Raw genomic sequence first — 11,056 nt, 5'->3', positions numbered from 1 at the left:
GGTACTTATTAGTAGCACTGCTGGCTACTGAAACCTCCTAGCTCACGCCGGTTTGGGGAGGTTTCATTTTCTGGGCTTAAAGTCTTGTAAGTTCCCGATTTCCACTTCATGTCATATTTCTTTATTTTATCGCAAATTCCTGTTTCTCTTTTCTTCATTACATGATTTTGCATAATGGGGACATTGTCCGATTTGGTTTGGGGAAGGCATATCATTTGCTTGCGTTCACGTTTACATTTTGTTTTGCATTGCTTATTTCATTTCTCATATATACAAAATTCCAAAAAACAATTGAAAAATTTCAAAAATTCAAAAAAATGCATGTTTATTTTAGCATATAGGTCGAGTCGGAACGGTAGTATATCAATGATGATATTGCAATTTCACCTGTTTATGCCTAGGCCTTGCTAATTGACATGTTATTAGTAGAATTGTATAAGTGCATATCTACGAGTTTTCGTTAAATTATTTGCTGAGCTTGAGACTTGACTTAGAATTTTGGCAAGCTACATCATATTTCTGAGATTTAGAGCTTATAACTGGTGTCATTCATGACCAGTTTATCTAGGATGTGAGTAGTACTCCTTATGAGACATGTTACACAAATATGCATAAATATGAACTTGATCTGCTTAATACCTGTATACATTCGGTTTGTGGTTTGTTGACACATGTGGTAGAGGTTTCCCTTTATTCATTTTGCCCATAAGCTCCACACTGCCAAAAACAGCCTTTTTGTCCCATTACTACATCCTACATTTAGCCTGTCCTTTGTCATGCTAGTAGTCTATGTGTTGGGATTGTTACTTAGTTTTTGGTGGCATATGCTCTTTTGAGATATTGATGGGAAGATGAAAAAGGAAGAAAAGAGAAGAACAAGAGAAAATGATTCGAAAAAGAAAAAAGAGGTTCTGTACTGTTCAAAGCAGTCGATAGACTGCCAATTCTGGTCGATCGACTGAGGTTCGAAAGAAAAGAAGAAATCAATTCGCATAATTCAAGTCTTTATTTTATGGCGATTTTTGCTCCCATATTGCATTAATATCTTATGGGGAGTTAGTTGATTACTGTTATATTGAAGATTGTGAGTTTTGTGCTTGCTTTAACACCGTTTCAATTGATTTTGAGCAAGAAGTTGGATGTTGCCATATGGTTCCGTTTGGGTACTAGCTTAATCACCTATACCTCCACTTTTCCATATATGTTTTGCCTCTTCTTACCCATACCTCACATATCCCATATATACCTCGGCATGTGTCATGGTCATTTGTTGGTTGGAATGCATATGTACGGTCATAGAGATTACTTTCATATTATATTGCAGGCATGTTCTTATAGGTCGTAGTTAGGTGAGGGTCATTACAATATGAATTCTTTCTACCCTCTTATATATTCACCTGTGATTATGTGTGATATGAGCGACCCGTGAGAGTCCAATTTGATAAGTCTCTATAGTTGACGGTTCAGCAGTTCTTAACAACCTTATAACTCGTTTGCATGATTCGCATTGCTAATTGATTGTTAGCCATTGCAGTAAAATGGTTTAGGCTTTACAGTTTGCAATTCGCTCTGAGATTGAACTCGTTATATTAGGTCATTAGATTGAGTCTAAATCTTGCTTGGGGACAAGCAAGGGTTTGGTTTGGGGAAGTTTGATGCGTGTCATTTATATGATGTTTTACACCCTATTTTAGACGCATTTCAGAGCTCATTTTAGTAGTTTATGCTACTGTTCTCCCTGTTTTCGTCTACTTTCGTGTTTTTGTACATTATTGCAGAAATGTGAAGAATTCAACGGAAATTGAGCTAAATCCGTCCCCGAGTATCCTGCATTATATTTGACGTGAAGAATTCACTTAAGGAACGAACTTGGTGCGCATTCCATGGCCCAAAAGACAAATCCACGAGATTATAGAAGCTAACTATCAGCTACTTCAGTCGATCGACCACAGCCTTCAGTCGATCGACCAACCCACGGGTGAGCTTGAGACTTGACTTAGAATTTTGGCAAGCTACATCATATTTCTGAGATTTAGAGCTTATAACTGGTGTCATTCATGACCAGTTTATCTAGGATGTGAGTAGTACTCCTTATGAGACATGTTACACAAATATGCATAAATATGAACTTGATCTGCTTAATACCTGTATACATTCGGTTTGTGGTTTGTTGACACATGTGGTAGAGGTTTCCTTTATTCATTTTGCCCATAAGCTCCACACTCGCCAAAAATGACCTTTTTGTCCCATTACTACATCCTACATTTAGCCTGTCCTTTGTCATGCTAGTAGTCTATGTGTTGGGATTGTTACTTAGTTTTTGGTGGCATATGCTCTTTTGAGATATTGATGGGAAGATGAAAAAGGAAGAAAAGAGAAGAACAAGAGAAAATGATTCGAAAAAGAAAAAAGAGGTTCTCAGATCTTTGTTCAAAGATCGATAGATCACACTCGTCGATCGACTGAGGTTCGAAAAAAAAGAAGAAATCAATTCGCATAATTCAAGTCTTTATTTTATGGCGATTTTTGCTCCCATATTGCATTAATATCTTATGGGGAGTTAGTTGATTACTGTTATATTGAAGATTGTGAGTTTTGTGCTTGCTTTAACACCGTTTCAATTGATTTTGAGCAAGAAGTTGGATGTTGCCATATGGTTCCGTTTGGGTACTAGCTTAATCACCTATACCTCCACTTTTCCATATATGTTTTGCCTCTTCTTACCCATACCTCACATATCCCATATATACCTCGGCATGTGTCATGGTCATTTGTTGGTTGGAATGCATATGTACGGTCTAGAGATTACTTTCATATTATATTGCAGGCATGTTCTTATAGGTCCTAGTTAGGTGAGGGTCATTACAATATGAATTCTTTCTACCCTCTTATATATTCACCTGTGATTATGTGTGATATGAGCGACCCGTGAGAGTCCAATTTGATAAGTCTCTATAGTTGACGGTTCTCGATTCTTAATGAATTTTTATAACTCGTTTGCATGATTCGCATTGCTAATTGATTGTTAGCCATTGCAGTAAAATGGTTTAGGCTTTACAGTTTGCAATTCGCTCTGAGATTGAACTCGTTATATTAGGTCATTAGATTGAGTCTAAATCTTGCTAGGGGACAAGCAAGGGTTTGGTTTGGGGAAGTTTGATGCGTGTCATTTATATGATGTTTTACACCCTATTTTAGACGCATTTCAGAGCTCATTTTAGTAGTTTATGCTCTTGTTCTCCTCCTTTTTTCGTCTACTTTCGTGTTTTTGTACATTATTTAAGAAATGTGAAGAATTCAACGGAAATTGAGCTAAATCCGTCCCGAGTATCCTCGCATTATATTTGACGTGAAGAATTCACTTAAGGAACGAACTTGGTGCGCATTCCATGGCCCAAAAGACAAATCCACGAGATTATAGAAGCTAACTATCGCTACTTGATCGATCGACCCACTGACCTTGATCGATCGACCAACCCATGAGTTCCGGTAATCTCTTTATTCACTCGAGCGATGATCGATCGACCAAGCCGCTACTCAGACGTGAAGATATATAACGAGTTTTCCAAAGTCCAAAGCGATATTAGGTTTAGGAATTATGTTACGTATACTTTCTATATAACGTAACCTAGTTCAGAGATATAATCATCTAGCTTTTATCAAGTTTTACATTCAGTTTTAGTTTATCAAATAATTAGGGTTCGGGATATTATTTCGCATTGGATTTTCGTTCGTGCTTTCAATCATTCCGTTACAACTCTTCTGCGATTTTGGTATTCTTCTTATTCCAGTTTATTACTTTATTTGCATTCATAGATATAGAATTGTTAGTTAGTTTCCCGAAACCATAATTATCGTTTTATGCTAGCCCTTTTGTTTCGTTGTTTTAATCATGAATTCAGTAGTTAATTTCGTTAATTTCATTGTTGTTATCAACTCTAGTATGAGTAGCTAATTTAATCGTGCTAGGATGTAGGGGAACTATAGATTAGGCGGCGTAGAATTAACACGGCCTGAATCGCGTGTCAGTCGATCGACTGCCATACCTGGTCGATCGACTGACCACGTGAGGTTTTACCTTCGTTTTAATTGTTTTAATTCTTTATTCGATTTAATCGAGTGCACACGACTAGTTGAATGTTTAGGATATGACTGACCCATTAGATCGAGAGATAGGGACAGTTGATTGACCACCAATTAAAATGACTAAACTATGCTGAGATCGAAAGATAGGTAAAGTTTAGATTATTAGTCACTTTTCAGGACGAGAGTCAGTATTAGTGATATTAGGGACTTATAGCGAGATCGAAATATGCTACTTGTTGAGAGTGGACCGAGAGGACCTCTTGTTTTCCCGCCTCATGTGTTAGATTTAGACCGACTTAGTTTTTGCCATGAAACTATAGTGAACCGACCATCCTAGTACCCTTCTTTATATTTGATTTAATATATTCCTTAGTTTATTATCTTTTACTGCCTTTAGCTCTAGACCAAATCAAATCAACCCCCACATTCGTTACCTTAGACTAAATTAGACAATTATTAATTACATTTGCCTCCCTGTGGTTCGACCCTGTTACCACTAGCTTCTGTTAGTTTTAATAGGTTTTATAAATATTATTTTTGGTACTCACAACGACGGGTATCAATAAGGTTCTTCGACGCTTCAACATGGACCAGTCTAAGAGAGGCTTAATTCCCATGGGTAGGTGGATAATTTTGAGCAAGTTTCAATCACCGACCGAACCCGAAGATGTTGAACGCATGAAGTTGATTCCCTATGCTTCCGCTGTTGGATCAATCATGTATGCCATGATATGCGCTCGTCCAGATGTCTCATATGCTTTAAGCATGACAAGTAGTTATCAAGATAATCCAGGTGAGAGTCACTGGATAGCTATTAAGAACATCCTTAAGTACTTACGAAGGACTAAGGATTCTATCTTAGTGTTTGGAGGAGACTCCGAGCTATGTGTTAAGGGTTACACAGATTCGAACTTTCAAACAGATAGAGATGAAATGAAATCCCAAGGTGGGTATGTTTTCATGCTCAATGGTGGTGCTGTAAGCTTGAGAAGCTTCAAGGAAGCTATGATTGCGGATTCTACTACGGAGGTTGAGTACGTTGCAGCATCAGAAGCTACCAAGGAAGCTGTGTGGATTAGGCAATTCATGGAGGAGCTAAAGGTAGTTCCTACCGCCAAAGATCCCATTACTCTCTATTGTGACAATAATGGGACAATCTTCCAAGCTAGAGAGCCCAAGTCTTGTAATAGATCTAGACATGTACTCATAAAATTTCATATTATTAGAGATTTATTGAAAGAAAGGAAATTGTGATTTGTAAGGTTGGGACAAATGATAACTTAGCTGATCCTCTTACCAAGCCTTTATCGCAGGCTAAACAGGATGGACATGTTGTTTCCATGGGCCTTAAAAGTATGCCAAATTTATACTAGATTATTTGATATGAAATGAAATGTTATTTTTAATTTGTTCATATATAATAATTGAGTTTGTCTTTTAAATTTAAATATTACTTTGTCATATCCAAATGGGTTGTTGAGACAATATTGAACCCCATTAAAGTGAACTAGATTGACATAGTAATCGCCCATAGTTACTTACATGAGGTGACATCTCGAAGTAACTAGAATGTGATGAGATTGATGGCGAGTTCAAGTGCCATAGAGTCATGAGAGATGACTAGTCGATCACATAGGCAGACTGTTTGGGACACTCTGTCGGGCATATGACCGCTTATAGAGTTCTGGAAATTTTTATAGCCTGGTCGTGGCGAGAGCTACTATAGTATTCTCATGAGTCGATTCTTTGACTAAAGACTGTTCGTCTAAGATGGCACAGTTTCAGAGTGACTTTGATTTATGTTCTACGACCTTCGTAATTGGGGTCAGATGGCCATATTTTGGGTTATGATGAGCTGTGGCTATTCGAAGGGAAGAGTGCAATAGGAATTGTCCACCCCTAGTCAGGGTTATCTTATATCTCAAGGCCACTCGAGGAGTAATGAACTGGAAATGCGTGGCCACGCTCGGAAGGTATCTATGGTAGATAATTTCGGTCAGACAGTTATTCTCTAGATCGAGGAAGCCACTTATGATATGATCAAGTGCAAGCACGACCTGCAAGATACCTTGCATTAAGTGGGAGATAGTAATATGACAAGAGAATTGGTGACGCACACTTGTCTCAGACAAGTGGGAGATTGTTGGAGTATGTGTCCTCGACAATAATGCGATCACATGTTTAAATCTCATAATAAGAATACATGAGGGAAAGTAATTTTTATTGTCAACTTATTATCCACATTAATCGGTAATGATTGGCTGACTAGAGTTTGACATTAATGTCGTATGACGGTGGTGATCAGTTGATCCCTTAAGGTCATACCTCTAGGGTAACACTCTTAATTGATCAATTAATTAATTGTATATTGATACAAGTTAATTAATCCTTTGAAATTGAAAATATGTTTTATTATTGAAGTTTTATTATAATTAGAATGAATAATGTATTATAATTACAAGGTGTTGTGAATTATAATTTAATGGTCCATTTTAAGTATATGTAATCTTGGATTGCTACTTGTGTTATTGTATGTGATTTATTTTGTATGTAATGATTTTTAATAAGTTAAAACTGCATTACATGGTCACAAGTCTAGTAACATGTCACATATGTCACAAAATACAATTGACAAAATACAAACTTAAAATGGAATCCCATTTTGTATAAGGGGACCGAAATTTTAAGGGTGGGGGACAATGGGTGCCTTTTGCTTAAATGCTTAAGACAACTTTTTAAGCATGGTTTTGGGAATGCTAATCTAGGCTTTCTTGTAAAGAACATTTGTGAGAAATGATAAGCAAGGATTGACCTTGCTTCCTAAGACCACTCGGCCCCCTCTCCCCTCTTTACCATAAGAATTGTTTTTCTTATGGTAATTCATTCTAATGTTTTTTTTCTTCTTTTAGATCTATAAAATTGGTTTGAGATGCTACATAAAACATCATAGAAATACTAATATAAACATCTCTTTACTACTAGTAGTAGTAATATTTTTATATTAGTAAACTTTTAAAGGAGACACATACTAATTTCTAGTATCCAAATTAGTATATGTATTATGAGGGTTATCTTGGTACAAATACTTGAGGACTAGATTCTAATATTGGATCTAAGTTCATCTTTGGAGCACTAGGTTTTTCTTAAGAAGACTAATTTGGAAGGTGTCCAATTAGTATAACCATTCGGCCCTCTTTGTAAGTAGATCGATTTCTTCTTACTTTATTTTATATTGTTATGCATGCATAAGATCTGGTTAGTTTATGATGTGATTACCACTAAACATGTTATAATTCAAATCCCCTAATTATGTAAAACTAACTACAACATCAACATAAACAACACCACATTATTGAAACCGAGAGGGATTAACCTACCTTTTGCATAATCCATAAGCTAGGCGAAATCACCAAGCATCCATTTCACAAAACTGTCTCATCCTACATAGATTACATAATAACTATCACAATGCATCCCATACTAATGTATACTACAAAGCCCCTTATTACTACACCTTAATTACCCCAAATACACTTACTAATTGCTAATTAACTACCCATGACGAATTCCCCCAAAAGTTAGGGTTTAAAGACTAGAAAGGGAGAGATCTTTACCTACTAAGTGAAGGAGGTGAAGAGGAAGGTGGTAGATCTTCAAATCCTAGCTTGAATCCCAAGTAGAAGGTGTTTTTGAGGGTTTTAGAGAGAGAGGAGGAAGTTTGGAGAGATAAGGAGGAAGGTGGAAATGATTTTAGGGTTAGGAGTGAAAGGGATTAAATCCCGTGTTCTGAAAGCAGCGGTACTGGACTAAGTGCCGAGTCCACTCGGTCGAGTAGCACTCCACTAGGTCGAGTGGACTCACTCGGTCGAGTGTACCGTTGACTCGACCGAGTAGACCAACTCGATCCGCTACAACACCAATCGGTCTAGGCTCTGGTCTAGTGTAAGGCTATCTTTCCTTTCCGAGTGCTCTCTTATCGGCCTAAACCTCCTCTCACGTGTCCCGAGGTCTAAGTATGGGTCCCACAAAGGCCGGGTATTACAATCTTCCCTCCTTAAAAATGAACTTCGTCCTCAAAGTTCGCCTCATCCTCACTTTTTCTTAATACTTTCTTATGTCTCATTCGTGTCATGCCTCGCCCCTCCCCCAAGACTCTTCCTTACACATTCGCTCATCTCTCTCGCTAGTGTTTTACAGTACGTGATCTTTTGTATTCTTATGTCCTTTCTTATTGCTAAATGTTATATTCACTCCCCCTAAAAGAGAACTTTGTCCCAAAGTTCGCCACTCGATCGCTCGCAAGAAGGATTCTCTTACTCACTTGATTTAGGCTCATGGGTTCGAGTACAAGTCAAGCTCAACATTCATTCCCACTCTTATGGCTAAGGTCCAGTCGTATCATGCATAGTATATGACTCTAGGTATATGTGTATAACTCATGACTTCGTACGCAACAATCATAACACGGTTGGGTACCTCGCCTACTGTGATTGACTTTCTCCCATATTCTTTATTCCTGACTAACTCATGTTGTGCACTAACCACGTGGTTACGCACCTATTTTCATCCATCCTCGTATCATATCATCTCACTCTAGTTGCCACAAGACTCGATCGTGTAAGACTCATAAAATTCTCATTTATGTTTACCCATTACCGCATCATTATTTTTTTTACTAAGCATGTTAGGTCTCAATCATCGGCTAAACATATTTTATGTTACATGCATATCACGGTACATAACGATGTAAACAACTCATTTCAGTTTATTCATTAAGGATTTCTACGTTCATACAACTATTGGGTGGTCGGTAGGGTCACAAAACGAAAATACTCACTTCATGTTGGTTCAGAACTATCAAAACAGAAACAAAACCGTCCACTCGGTCGTGAAGAGACTTACTCGGTCAAGTGGGGGTGGCACTCGGTCGAGTGAGAGGGTCACTCAGTCGAGTGCAGGCTTTTACAGAAAGTTCCCAGGGTCTATTTTCGGCTCACTCGATCGAGTGAAATGGGGCACTCGGTCGAGTAAACCGCCACTCGGTCGAGTGAAAACGGCACTCGGCCGAGTGCCACCTTATAGTCCAAAATTCGGTCATTCTTGTCTCTAAACATACCAATGGTCAATCATACTTGCAAAAGAGTCTCAATGGTGATCATAGCATCATCCCACCACATAATATCTACTAGGTTTTGGCCTTATGGCCGAGTTTACAATGCGAGAAAGCGAATTGTCCGAGAATCAACCACCACAAGTTCACACAAGTTTCCACATGAGTAGATATATCTAAGAAGATGACTTTTTCCTCTTGCTAAACCTTTTCACCCACCAAACCAGGGCTCCTTGGTTGCTTACCGGTGACTCCTCCCCCCGCGTGCTGAGCTCCTCACTCCTGGTGTCGCCCGAGGTGTTCATCGATGCATCCTCTACTATGGTGTTGACGTAGCGGCCATTATGCTCCATAAGTCCCGGTACCCAACTAGATGCTCCTCCTCCTCCACTCCCGCTTCCGTAGAAAACATTTCCCCCGCCTTCATAAGAGACACCCCCCATTTCTTCGTTGTAAGTACTATTCACCTTTCCTTGGTAGTCACCACCCATATTCTATTGATTGCCTCCACCTTGTTGCGTATCGTTAAAGAAACTCTCGGTGGTATAGTGCGGTCTCGCCCAAGGACCAAGAAAGTGTCCATCGTCATGAGGAACTCTATGACCCCAATCCGAGGGCTGAATACCATAGGCTTTGAATACCCCGGAAGTGTCCCCATCCCCGGACCAAAAGCTAGGATGTTCCTTCGGTCTAATTCCATGGTTATAGGTGAATTCGTGCACGTCTCTCAGGAGCAAGGAGTTGTTCACCTTTTCAATTACGTCCGAGATGGGATATTGGTGGTTAGAAGTCGATGAAGGTTGGTTGTATCCTCCGGTGAAAGATGGCATATGTATGGAGTGCCTAGGTTGTTCATGGTACGGTGAGGGTTCATGCATAAAACAAGAGGACGGGGCATAAGTGGAGTGTCTAGGGCGATCAAAAGGAGACGAAGGCATGGGCATATAGGAGGATGATGGGGCATGTGGAAAAGTCCTAGGAGGATCGAAGAGGAGTTGCGGGGTCGTTTCCCCTCATACCGCTTCACTATCAAGAGTGTAAGTAAGACTCTCGGGAATGAGTTAGGATCGGACCGGAGGGCGAGGTGGGGCTAGTTCGGGCAAGTGGGTGGTTTCGGGCAATCTCCCATTTGCGGTAAGCTTTATATATGAGTCCGTGTTCACTCTCCATGAGTATCCCTTTTTGTCTTTCATATCCACAACCCAAAACATGCCTTTCATGTAGGCAATGTCGAAGTATGGTACCTCCGTACTCATGGGTCTATCAATTGCCCCTGGTTCATAACCCAAGAGGTTCTTGGCTACTCTAGTCACTAGGGCACCACAATCAAAGGAGCACTTATCGGACTTGGTCATCCTTTCAAACGCTAAGCACACCATAGACACGGGGCTAAAGTAAAAACGCCTCTCGTAGTATGGATTGAGGTAGGAGCTTAAGAGTAGTACTTCCGATGAATTGAGTTTACTATGGTCCTTTCTCCCGTAAAGGAGGTTGGTCTTAAGGCGAAGGAAAACTTTCAAAATGGGGTGTTCCACATCATTTATTTTCATGGCACTAACGTCGGTATTGCGGTTACCCGTGTAAAGGTCGATGTATTTTGTGGCTTTCATTTCCTTCTTCACCTTTTGAAGAGTATGAGTGGTCCTTTTTCCTACACCTAGCCACTCCGCAAAGACATCACTAGATAGGTGTAATAAGGTGTTCTTGAGCCGAAAGCTCACGGTGTGGTCTTTTGGATTGTAGGGGAAGGAGCTCAAAAATTATAAGGTAAGGATGCGGTAGCTTATTTCCGCTAAGTTATATAGTCCCTCCATTCCAAGTACGCTAAAGATGTCATGCACTTGCACCTCTATCCCCAAG

The sequence above is a fragment of the Silene latifolia genome, chromosome Y, assembly GCF_048544455.1.
Source record: "Silene latifolia isolate original U9 population chromosome Y, ASM4854445v1, whole genome shotgun sequence".
NCBI classification, from domain to species: domain Eukaryota; kingdom Viridiplantae; phylum Streptophyta; class Magnoliopsida; order Caryophyllales; family Caryophyllaceae; genus Silene; species Silene latifolia.
This window is presented reverse-complemented; position numbering follows the sequence as displayed.